Here is a 12,518-nt window from a genome sequence, read left to right on the forward strand (position 1 = left end):
TTTCTTTAGATAAAAGAAGATTTAAATGGAATATGATTGAATCATTTAACATTGTTTGTAAATGTAATTTACAGTGTTTGTGCAACATATTTTTTCAAATTTAACAAGGAGAATGACAAGACTAGGAGACATATAAATTTGGCAGGGTAGGGGTCATTTTCAGTTAAAAGAAATTTATATTTTCTAACAGAGTGACTGACTTCAGGAATGAAGGTGTCTTCAGTTATTGTGAAGGTTGTTAATTTAAGGGAGATAGCTAGATAAGTATTTTAATGATAAGGGCTAGCTTTAGGTTGTTAACCATGACTGAAAATAGGACAGGTACATTCTTTCTTTATTTCCTTTTCTGGTTATCTTTGACTTGGTATACACAAATATTCTTAATATCTAGTTTTTACACTCTATTAATTGCTGTAACCCATTACAGCCATGGTGTAGTTTACACATGTAGTCCATTATAGCCATGGTGTATTGTATTTTACTTCTGTAGTCCATTAGAGCCATGATTTATTGTTTTTTCACTCACACAGTACATTACAGCCAGGATGAATGTATTATATTTTACGTGTAGTCCATTACAGTTGTGATATAGTTTGCACACACAAAACAACTGCTCAGTTCTCACCTAATGTGTGTTCTTTAATATATTTTTAAGCTAAAGTTACTTAAAAACTGTTGTCACAAACTGCCCAACTGTAAGGTTTTCCTCCCATGTATATTCTCACATTATTTTAGCTAACCACTGTTTTCTAATTCTTTTCCACCAATTACAAAACTGTACTTTTCATATTAATACCACTATTGAACGATTAGAGTGATAGAAAGCAAATAAACAGCACCTGCTGCTCTTTATGATTGAATAGTGGGATTGGTTGTTGCATCACACAGATAAAAGGGCAAGTATTTTCATTACCAAGTCTTGATCCCACAGCGTATTGACTGTAAGTTGAACATCCAAACCAAAAGGTTACACCAGGCTTTAACAATAAATACTTCATATATTACTTAACCTTTCAGATTCATTTCAATGAATTTTACAATGAACACAAATATTAATATCAAACAGTAAAGGGTAGAAACCTATTATAAAGCAGTTTTTATAGTTTCACACTTTATAAAACTTCTTCTATGTTGAATTTACATTAAAAAAACACAAAACCAAAGATATAGGGCCACATTCAAGACTAAATAAATGTAATTGTGGATGTATTATACTGTAGTGTCATAACAACCAGCATTACTTTCTGACAGTAATTTTTAAATTATTGTTAAATGATATATCCCTGCTTTAAGTGATTGACTGTAACAAAATCTTCTAATATGCTGTCTACTGAACATGTTGACTGACATAAATATTTTAACGTTCCTTTATGAAATATGTAACTTAAATCAAGATTTAGACAAAATAAAACTGTTTAACAGTTATTTATTTTTTTGTGCTTATAACACAGTAATCTTAATGGAAACATTTGGGGTTTGGAATCATTGAAGTCCCATAATCAAGAAGGCTACAAGTGTTCAAAAATCATATCCAACTATAAAAGCATATTTTCAGTACATGTTGAAATATTAATATTAATTAACTGGTTATAATCATTACTTACTGTATTTACATTAAGAACTAGCGAGAAAAACTGTCAGTTATTAAGTTTCTTTCCATTTTATTTCACAGAAACAATGACTGTTTTCTCCTTCCATTTTCATTCAGGTTAAATTTTAACATTCTTAAGTTTCACCTGTTGACACTTCATCATGTCAAACACTAACACACAATGATTCCCTATTATACAGGTATCAAAAACACACACATACACAGTCAAAATAATTAGTTCACATTAATCTTGTTTGTTTGGTTCATTAACTGTGAAATGAGTACCACATTCAGTAGTAGTTGAAGTTTCATCCAAATTGTTAACAGTAGACAGTAGTGTGGTTTCTCTAAAGTGGTTATGCACCAAAGTATTTTTCATTTATTATTTGTTTCAAACTTTTTTCCACAAAGTGCAAAACTGTAAGTTTTCTTTCCAGTAGATATACCTTTATGATATTTTTGAGCTCTGTATTACATATTACACAAGAGTAAGATCTCTCACCAGTATCTAGTTGTTCGCATCTTTTAAAGCTAAAGTTACATTGAGATAGTTTTGTACACAAGTCATAACTGGAGGGTTTCTTGGCTTCTCTATAGTGTGTAGATTTTGAATTTTTTTCAACTCATCCTTTGTACCAAAGTGTTTTCCACAAACTGTATACCTGTGAGGTTTCTTTTTTCCTAGTGCATATTATTCAATGTTTACAAGATTGTAATCTTTACAGAATTCCAATAAGGTAGAATGTTTATTATTTCCGCTGTTGACCAAGGCCGGGATGCAGGACTGTAGGGCATAATTCTCAACTGGAGACTCAGTACCCTGATCCCTCAGAAAACGTAACATCATATCTTTGTTGTTAAGAAAAAACGTAAACATAAATTTTCGGTATCATGATTGTTCCGAAAAAGTAACAACATATTTTGCTTTTAAGAATCAAAAACTGAAAACATAAATTTTTCATTGCAGCTGGTGTTTTTACTTTTCTAACGCACATAAGACCAAATAAAATTCAACTAAGCAATAAGTTTCACCATTCTTCTGATGAGTAAAAGCATTGATCATCTCTTCCATCTTGTTCTCCATCACAGATTTGTTATTTCCCGTTCAATATTCAAAATAGCGACATGAGACAGTCTTTCTTGTCCAGTGGTAGAACGAACGTAAGTTTTAATTAAAGGTAAAGCACAGAATGATCTTTCAGGAGAACATGATGTGACAGGAACAGTGCTGAATATCTGCCACAACTGAGGATAAATTGGAAGGAGTTGAGAGATACCATTCTCATAAGTCCATTTTGACAAATTATATGGCCTTTGCTTCGTACAACATCACTAGTAAAGCGTTAAGTATGGGTTTTTACACCTACAAAGGTATAGAATAGAAGTACATATCTGCACGTACGAATGTTGTAATAGTAAGAATCAGGCAACTTCCCCACGAAGTGCCCAGTGAATGCGTAACTAGTTTGCTAAAAAACGATGGTAAAGTACTGAACATAATAAGAGAAACTTGCGTTATCACAAATGATTTTAATGACTCGAGGAGGGTTTTGGGGCCCGGCATGGCCAAGCGTGTTAAGGCGTTCGACTCGTAATCTGAGGGTCACGGGTTCGCATCCCGGTCGCGCCAAACATGGTCGCCCTATCAGCCGTGGGGGCGTTATAACGTGACGGTCAATCCCACTATTCGTTGGTAAAAGAGTAGCCCAAGAGTTGGCGGTGGGTCGTGATGACTAGCTGCCTTCCCTCTAGTCTTACACTCCTAAATTAGGGACGGCTAGCACAGATAGCCCTCGAGTAGCTTTGTGCGAAATTCAAAAACAGACAAATTATATCCTGCAGACTAATTGGGATCTTGTTTTTCTTGATTGAGAAGACCAACCACTATCTTTCTTTCTGAAGATAATTGATTCTCTTTCAGTACACAACACTCACAGAGTAATTTGACATCAACTGTAGCAAGATCAATATAAATTATAAAACCAAAAGGTTTTATTCTGTTTATATATTTTTATATATTTATCTTATAAATAGTAATTAAATATTCTGTATATTATTCAACCATAAAGAGACGTAAAAGAAAAAAATACATTGGTAATTGCAGCATCTCGCTTGACCCACTGTTCATTTTTATTGACATGCGTGCTCTCGCGCCCCAACGGTAAGGAAATGAGTGAAATGAAAACAAAAGTTAAATCTTAATTTTGATATTCTTATTTAGTTGTCTTTCTATCCGTATTTCTTCCCTATTCCTTCCATATTTTCTTTTCTTTTTTCACCCTTTTTCTTTGCCCTCCGCTAGTACAGTAGTATGTCTCCGGATTTACAAGGCTAAAATCAGGGGTTCGATTCCTCTCGGTGGGCTCAGCAGATCGACCGATGTGGCTTTACTATAAGAAAACACGCACTCCTTTTTTTTCAATTTCCCTCAGAGAGCCTATGGTTTTTTCCGATGTGTGGGTCAAATGACCCCATCCGCTATGTTAAGATACAGCATGGAAAACACATGGCCTACCTTCATTTGGCCTAAACGACAAAAACACTTCCTCCTGATCAAGCATTATTGCTCTTGTAATGGCTTATTACATATAATATGCATAAACTCAACAGTTTAATTTAAACTATTAATTAAAATGACGATAGAGTCCGACATTAAACTTGAAATATTTTGATCTTTGCTACAGCATTTAATAACTTGACAAGAAAATCACAATTTACATTTACTCTGCTCTCCTATAGGTTGTAGTGTATGTCATTCTAATTCAGTGGATCAGTTTCAAAACATTCCTGAATATGTGTGACTTATAAAGTTATAAAAGGTTCATTTGGTGTCTCCTTCATTCTTCTCAAATAAAAATGGGGAAAATGCTTTTCAAAATACTCGTAAATTTCAGCCAAACACAAACTGCAAATATACATATATTTGGGACATTTAAACATGTAAAACACATAAAATACAGATTGTTAAAACGCACTCCTGATAATGGCCAATCTTGAGCACATCAGCACCTACTCAATAATTCTCTCAGGATGCAAACATAAATAACGTTATTTAAATTTGAATTAGTTTGCACTATACTATTGTTCAAGAGCTTACAAAAATGGCAGAAAGTGACTGTAAGCTACATCTTTTTCCATATATTTTTCAGAAGTGTTTCTTCTGATAATGATAGCAGGGTTTAAGCGTTTTAGGGTATGTTTCTCTTGATCTTGTGGGAGGTTCAAGTCCATGTCTAAGGTATTTATTGATCTATAAAATAAATTATGGTCACTCTGAGTTGTTAATTTCAGCTATTTGTGTTAAAAGCAGCTTAAATGACAACCCCACTGCTCAACATTTTATGGCTGCACACAAAAAGCTACTTGTGTGTTTTAACATAGAAGCAGACACAGACAGTTGCATCCCAGACAACACAAACATTCTTACTGTATTACCACACGATGATTTTGGAGCTAATCATCCCACAGTAACTGCATGTTGTGATATGGACATCATCGTACTGAGGTACTGAATGTAATTTATTTGGCTTCTTACAAAGAGGCACCGATGTCCTGTATTACATGGTAAGTAGTTCGAAAGATTAGGAAAAGCCTGGATTGCTTCTGTTGTGTGGAGATATTGTTTCACAAAGAAGATAAAGCCCATGTTTTTCTGTTTATAAAGGACAGAGGATGTTTAGAAAAGACATCTTTAAGTGTTATCAAAATATGCGAGGAAACTGAAGAATGTTTTCGGCATTGTTTTAAAATTTACATGTTATAACCTTTCATGAGCAGATTGTATTTCGTCCAGTGTGGATCTATTTCTTACACTTAATGGTGGCATGTTTGATACTGATGTTATTACGAACTATTCACATCTTCTCGTGCAAGTTGTGTCTGAATCCTTTGTTAAGATAAAACTACACCATCTAGATAAATAGTTCAATGAGAAACTAAGAAGACAAAAGATTAGGAGAAAAACTGTAAAAAAAAATTTCTTTAAGCATCATTACTAATAAGGTTAATCTTCAGATACATACAATACGTGTTCCAATTATATAGTTTGTTTGTTTCGAATTTCGCGCAAAGTTACTCGAGGGTTATCTGCGCTAGTCGTCCCTAATTTAGCGATGTAAAACTAGAGGAAAGGCAGCTAGTCATCACCACCCACCGCCAACTCTTAGACTACTCTTTTACCAACAAATAGTGGGATTGACCGTAACAATATAATGCCCCCAGGACTGAAAGGGCGAGCATGTTTGGTGCGACCGGGATGCGAACCCGCGACCCTCGTATTACGAGTCGAATGCCTTAACACACTTGGACATGCCGGACCCCCAATTTTATGGAAATTAATCTTTAAACAAGTGACGAAGACCATCTAATCATTGTTAAGTATTTCAATTTTTGTCTTCTTTTAAAGCACATTTGTATCACAAAGGATACTTTTAAATTTTCATTTATAGGCGTAAATATCTTTAGAGATTATATAATAAAAACAAGAGCACTGTCAATCTCATTATTCAATCATATGTGGCATTCAATAAGTTGAAGTAAACAAACATATGGATCAATTATTGAAAACAAAAAACGTTTACCTTGCTACAGCCCCAAAACAAGTAAAATGCTTTTTTTCTTTCTTGCTCCACGGTGGTATATCTGCGGACGTATACTGCTAGAAACTTTCTTTCACAAAATAAACATTTATATGATTTAAGGTCCATATCATTACATTGCAAAAAAAAATTCCTCCTTTTCATTCAGATCTCTGTATGTGTGTAAGTATTTTTTATAGCAAAGTCATATCGGGCTATCGGCTGAGCCCAGTAAGGAGAATCGAACCCCTGATTTTAGTGTTGTGAATCCTAAGACATACCGCTGTACCAGCGGAAGGCACCGCTCCGATCTGGGTTACAATAAACCCATCTTTATTGACTAAACTTGTGGTTGTAAAAGGTGGTGTTTATCCGCTGGAAGGTCACCGAATTGCTATTTACTACTGTAACATTTTAGAAGTTGAACTTACATATTTAATTTAAAATTCATTCACACACACATATATATACCAAATGTTTTCAAAATCCTGGCTGATTATTACTTCAACTATATTGAGCGTACTTAATACGGAAACATCTAAAAAATATCAAAATTTGCAATAAGAGATATTTTAATCAGATACCACCTTACAAAATTTTAGTCTTGTTATAATATTTTACTGACACAGACATTCACACAATTATCAGGCTATTCACTGCTAGTAGAGGTCTTGTGAGTCGTTGAAATTCCGGCTGATATGTTGTCAAAGCTGTACGAATTACCCTTGGCAGGTGTTAATTTGTAAGGATTGCACGATGCTTCAACTTCACAAACTTAATTATAGAGTACAGTAATTCAGAGCAGTACGTTTCGCTGAAAATTGAGACGAGTCGCACACGAGCTGCCTTCAGGTCAGGATATTTTATTTCCGGAATTTGCTTCCAGAACTCAATTGTAGAATGGGATTTATGGATCATATTTAGACCCAGGTCCTCCAGTAGTTCTATTACTTCCATTTCCACAACAGATGATTCTGTAACTAGTTCGAGAATTGGATAACCATCATTGATCACATCAACTATGAATGGAGGTACAAGAAAGGCGGAGCAGGGCTTCAGCTTCTGCAAGTCCTCAAACCTGTGTCGTATATTATCAAGCAGTCTTTGTAATTTATCTTTGTATTCTTCCAATTTGTGGCTTTTGTATTTAAATATCAAGGAATGTATTTACTTTCCTTTTGAGATTGGGAAAGTAATTGAAGTTTCTTTACAATATATCTCTTTAAAAAAATTCTTATTTGATTCTGAAAATTGAAAATTATCTGAGAAACAATATTATCCTTCCCTTGTAGTGCCAAGTTGAGAGTTTGCAGATGATTCATTATATCAGTAAGGAACATTAGATCTTGCATCCATTCATAACTTTCCAGTTGAGAATGGAATATTTTCTTTTCTTCAAGAAAAGTAAAAATAGGTTCCATCAGATCCACAAACTTATTTAAGACATTGACAACCACTTTACAATGCAAAAGAAAGAGACATCACTGAGTTTATCTTCAAGCTCCAGTTCTTCAATAAAATTTTTGAACTGTCGGTGGATCTTCTCATTTAAGCTTATGGAATTGACAATTTCACGAACAAGTTTCATAACATCTTCGTACTTGAAGTATCTGGTTGCCATGTGTTCACAATGAATAATGCAATGAACAGGGAGAAACTCTGAAAAGCTGGGATCACTTTTCATAAGTACTATTAATCCCTCATTTTTCCCCACCATTGCAGGTGCTCCATCTGATGCAACACTGACGAGTTTACCCAGTGGAATATCAGCATTTGTTGAGGCTCTGTCAAACACATAATTAATGTCAACACCACGAGTTGTTTTTTTTAGTGCCAGTGAGTCCAACATCTCTTCTTTCACAGTTACATCAGAGGAAACATAACAAATAAATACCGCCAGTTGTGGGTTGTCTTGTATGTCTGTAGATTCGTCAAGGGCTAAGCTGAATGCAAGAGAATTCTTTGAATAATTTTGCATTTTGCGTACAACTTCAGTACTGATCTGGGAGATACATATCTCTGTAGTGTGGCGTGAAGCTACCGGTTGTGCTATTAATCACTGAAGTTTTGTGTTATTTAAATGTGACACTGCAGCAACTTCAGCTATATTCTTGTTAACAAATTCACCATCAGAATATTGGCGTTTAGTTCGAGAAATATTCCATGATATAACAAAACAAGCTTCAGTCGTTGTATAAACTTCCTTACTGAACATTGTATAAACTTCCTTACTAAACATTGTAAACTGTGTGTGCTGGTTATTAAATGATGATTGTAACACAGTTATCTTCTTTTTCTCTAATTCTGATTTAGGTGGACAATCAGATAAAATGTGATTTGTTCCATAGTGGCGTTTCAAGTTACTGGCTTTGTTATGACTGAGTAACACGTTGCAGGTAATATACAAAGATTTACTTCCTTTAACAGTGAATACAAAGTTTTCCTTGCACTCTGGCTTAAAAATTCTGTTTTCATCTTCATACTTTTGCTTCTTACAATTTGATGACGTCACTTCCTTCTCACCACTGTGAGAAAAAGCATTACTTTTTAATTATTGTTATGTAATACATTGTTTAAACCATTATTTTATCAATAAACGACAACAGCCAAGTATTTACAAATACTATTGTCGAGTGAAACAATAACTATTATTGAATAATGTTTCCTTCCACGTTTCTCCATTTCTTGATCAATAAACACAAAATTTGACATAGTGACGTACGATGACTTGAGGAAGGTCATGAAGGGGTGAGTTGGAACCTTCATCTTCTATTTCAATAAACATCACTAGATGTGTCCATCTGTTCATTAAACGTTTCCACATTTATTGATAAAAGAGCATCAAACCTGACATAGTGATTCAGTAAGACATGAGAAAGGTCATGAGAAGGAGCTGTCCAATTTTAGATCTCCATACAGTTTCGTATCTAATTTCAATCAAAACACATTACTTTTTCAAACACTACTAATTTAAAAAAGAAGTTGGCATTGGTATACTATTGATTAACTGCCTTCGCTTTAATCTATTGACCCGACATGAATAGGTGATTAGTGCGATCTTCTCATGCTGTGCAAGTCGCGGGCTAGAATCCCAGTCGTATCCTGAGTTGTCCAAAAGTGGTCGATGGGTGGTGATGACTAGTTGGCTTCTTTGTAATGTGACACTTAGGGAAGGCTAGCGCAAATAGTCCTTGTGGAGCTTCGTATGAAATTCAGAAATCAAATAAACAAACTCTTGTCTATCATTTCAAAATTATTAGGGAAGTGTACGTTGATCCTCAGTGGCGCAATTGGTTAGCGCACGGTACTTATAAGACAGTACTTGTGGGATATGTCGGGGTTGTGAGTTCGAGCCTCACCTGAGGAACGTAAATTTTGCTTCTCAGCGGTATGTCTGCGGACTGACCTCGCTAAATTCCGGGTTTTGATACCCGTGGTGGGCAGAGCACAGATTACCCATTGTGAATCTTTGTGCTGATTTCAAACCAACAACAGCTTCGCGTGGAAACTTCTGAAACAAACGAAACTTTAAAAGCAACTTTGTCGTAAAATATTTCAAATTTTATGTGTGTGTATGTGCATGTTTTACAATTTAAACATGAAAAAAATTCTATAATTATTAATTGTTTTCAAATTACATAGCTTTTGCAAATAGGTTTATTCAAAAGAAGCACATTTATTAATTGGTTTTTGATGCTTTTTTATAATGTAGTCTATGTGGAGTCGTCACAAAAGCGACTTGACTGTCATTGGCCAAACTGATTCAAAGTTGTGAAGATCAGGCGGCATGCTTGAGTTAGGATATAATTTGTAAATGTAGTCATTCAATATAACAATACCTTAACACATACCAACAAAGAAAAAGCCAAACATCAATTACAAAACACACAATGATACCGACATGAACAGCTACTACTACAATAAAATAAACAATCACGTGACAGATAACATAGAATTATATCAACCACACTTTCCAGTCAACATTAAAAACACTAACAGAAACAAAACATATGACTACAATACCCAACTACACACCAAAAGAATCAAACTGAATGACTTTGAACAAGCAATCAAAAATACAAAAAACAAAGCACCAGGAAATCATTGAATACAACCAATACTTTTCAAAAAAAGCACTCCAAAATTATTTGATCACCTATTAGCAATATTTAATCTATCTCTACACTCTGGATACATCCCAGTTTCTTGGAAGCAAGATAATATCTTAATGTTCCACAAAGAAGGAAAACCAGCCAATAAACCAAACAGTTATCGACCGGTCAGCCTGGCCGCTTCCTCGATATCGAGAAAGCATTCGACACTGTATGGTACAGTGGTCTTCGGTTCCGTATATATGAAATGGAACTACCGCGAGGAATTATTCGCTGGTTATCAAACTTTTTGGAAAATAGAAAATGTAGAGTAAACGTAGAGGGAACATTCTCGGAGTTCTTCACTCCAGAAGCTGGAGTCCCTCAAGGAGGGGTGGTTAGCCCTATTCTCTTCATCATGTATGTAAGTAATATGCCACTAAAAGACCCAAACGATGGATACGCGTCTCAGTTCGCTGATGATGTAGCAATTTGGAAAAGTGTCCCTACACCAGAAATAGCAGCCACTAACTTACAACCACAACTAAATAGATTATGTGAATATTGTGTAAAATATAGAATCAAAATAAATACGGCGAAGACACAACTAGTAATATTTTCAAAATCTACGAAATACCAAAAAGTTCAACCCCAAATCTACATGAATGGGGAACTCCTCCAGACTGCTACATCTGCAAAATTTTTAGGATTAACATATGATTCGAAGCTTACATGGATAAAACATGTAAATAACATAAAAACTAATATTTGGCGAAGAATAAACTATGCTATGAGTCTAACTGGTAAAAACTACGGAACAACACCAGAAAATATCATTAAAATATACAAGTCATACATTAGACCTGTAATAGACTATGCAGCTCCTGCATGGATCAGTGTAAGTGTAAAACAAATTCAAACCAAACTCCAAACATTACAGAATACACTAATTACATCAGCATACAGAGTACCAAAAACCACTTCATCAAAGTTCATGCATAATTAATCAAACACACAAATAATACCAGATAGACTTCTACATAGTACAATAAAATATTTTGATAAAAATTGGCGAAAAAATGAGTTGTTATGCGAACTAGACAGGTATTGCATATGTGATGAAGAGAGACCTAAACACCTCTCCCCGTTAAATTTATACATTAGATCATTAAGATAAAATCATTTAAAATAATATTAGTAATAGTAATAATAGAATAGAGATAAAATAAAACAGGCCACCTACGTTCTAGACTTATTAAAAAAAATAATAAAATCAAAGAACAATATAAATAGACATTGTCCTGAAAAGGACCAGACTAAATTTATGATATCACTCCAGCCATTCTGTATTTAAATCGAAATATATTAATCTGGTCACTCCAACAAAGTTATGGAAGGAGGAAGAGGTCGAGTGTACCTGACCCTCCTGGGTATACAAATAAATATACCCAAACACCAGAGAGAGTGAGTGAGTATAGTCATTGAAATTTGTAGTTAGCGTTAATCATTTGATTCTTGTTAATTAAATGTTTTTATGTATCACGACAATAATATATTATTAATCTGCGCTTACTAGAATATCTTCATTATGCGGACATATTTGATACTTAAACTTTGAAAAAAAGATAGATTATGACTCAGAATCCGATTCAAACTGAATGAAATTGGATGCCTTATTCGATTTCGAGCCAAATTTAGCAATCTGGAAACTGAAGTGACACACCAACTTGTTATGTATATGTAGGCCTATTATATTCAGACTTGGATTAAATTATAATTTTAAGTTGTAAATGTAATATTGTAAGTTATTAGTAATAAAGTGCGAAGGAAGTTGTAACAATGTGATAAAAATGTAGTAATATTTAAGAGTTTGCTTGTTTTGAATTTTGCGCTAAGCGACTCTAGGGCTATGTGCTCGTCGCCCCTATTTAGCAGCGTAAGACTAGAGGAAAGGCAGCTAGTCATCATCACCCACCGCCAACTCTTGGGCTACTCTTTTTACTAACGAATAGTGGGATTGTCCGTCACATTATAACGACCCCACGGCTGAAAGGGCGAGCATGTTTGGTGCGACGGGGATTCGAACCCGCGACCCTCAGATTACGATTCGAACGTCTTAACCAACCTGGCCATGCCAGGCCACTAAGTAAGAGTAAGACTTGAGATAATTTGAATTAGGTTGGTTAAGAATCTCAATGGTAGTGATACTATATTAACAATAATCTGAGTAAATGAATAACATATATTGTCTATAATATT

General features: G+C 34.6%; 1 non-coding gene across 1 annotated transcript; it reads left to right on the forward strand.

Moving 5' to 3' along the window:
* Nucleotides 1–9,443: 9,443 nt before the first annotated feature.
* TRNAI-UAU (transfer RNA isoleucine (anticodon UAU)) lies at nt 9,444–9,535 on the forward strand. Its single transcript is given in 2 exon segments — nt 9,444–9,481; nt 9,500–9,535. It is a non-coding gene; the product is annotated as a tRNA-Ile (tRNA).
* Nucleotides 9,536–12,518: the final 2,983 nt, after the last annotated feature.

Source organism: Tachypleus tridentatus, chromosome 3 (genome assembly GCF_004210375.1).
Source record: "Tachypleus tridentatus isolate NWPU-2018 chromosome 3, ASM421037v1, whole genome shotgun sequence".
NCBI lineage: Eukaryota > Metazoa > Arthropoda > Merostomata > Xiphosura > Limulidae > Tachypleus > Tachypleus tridentatus.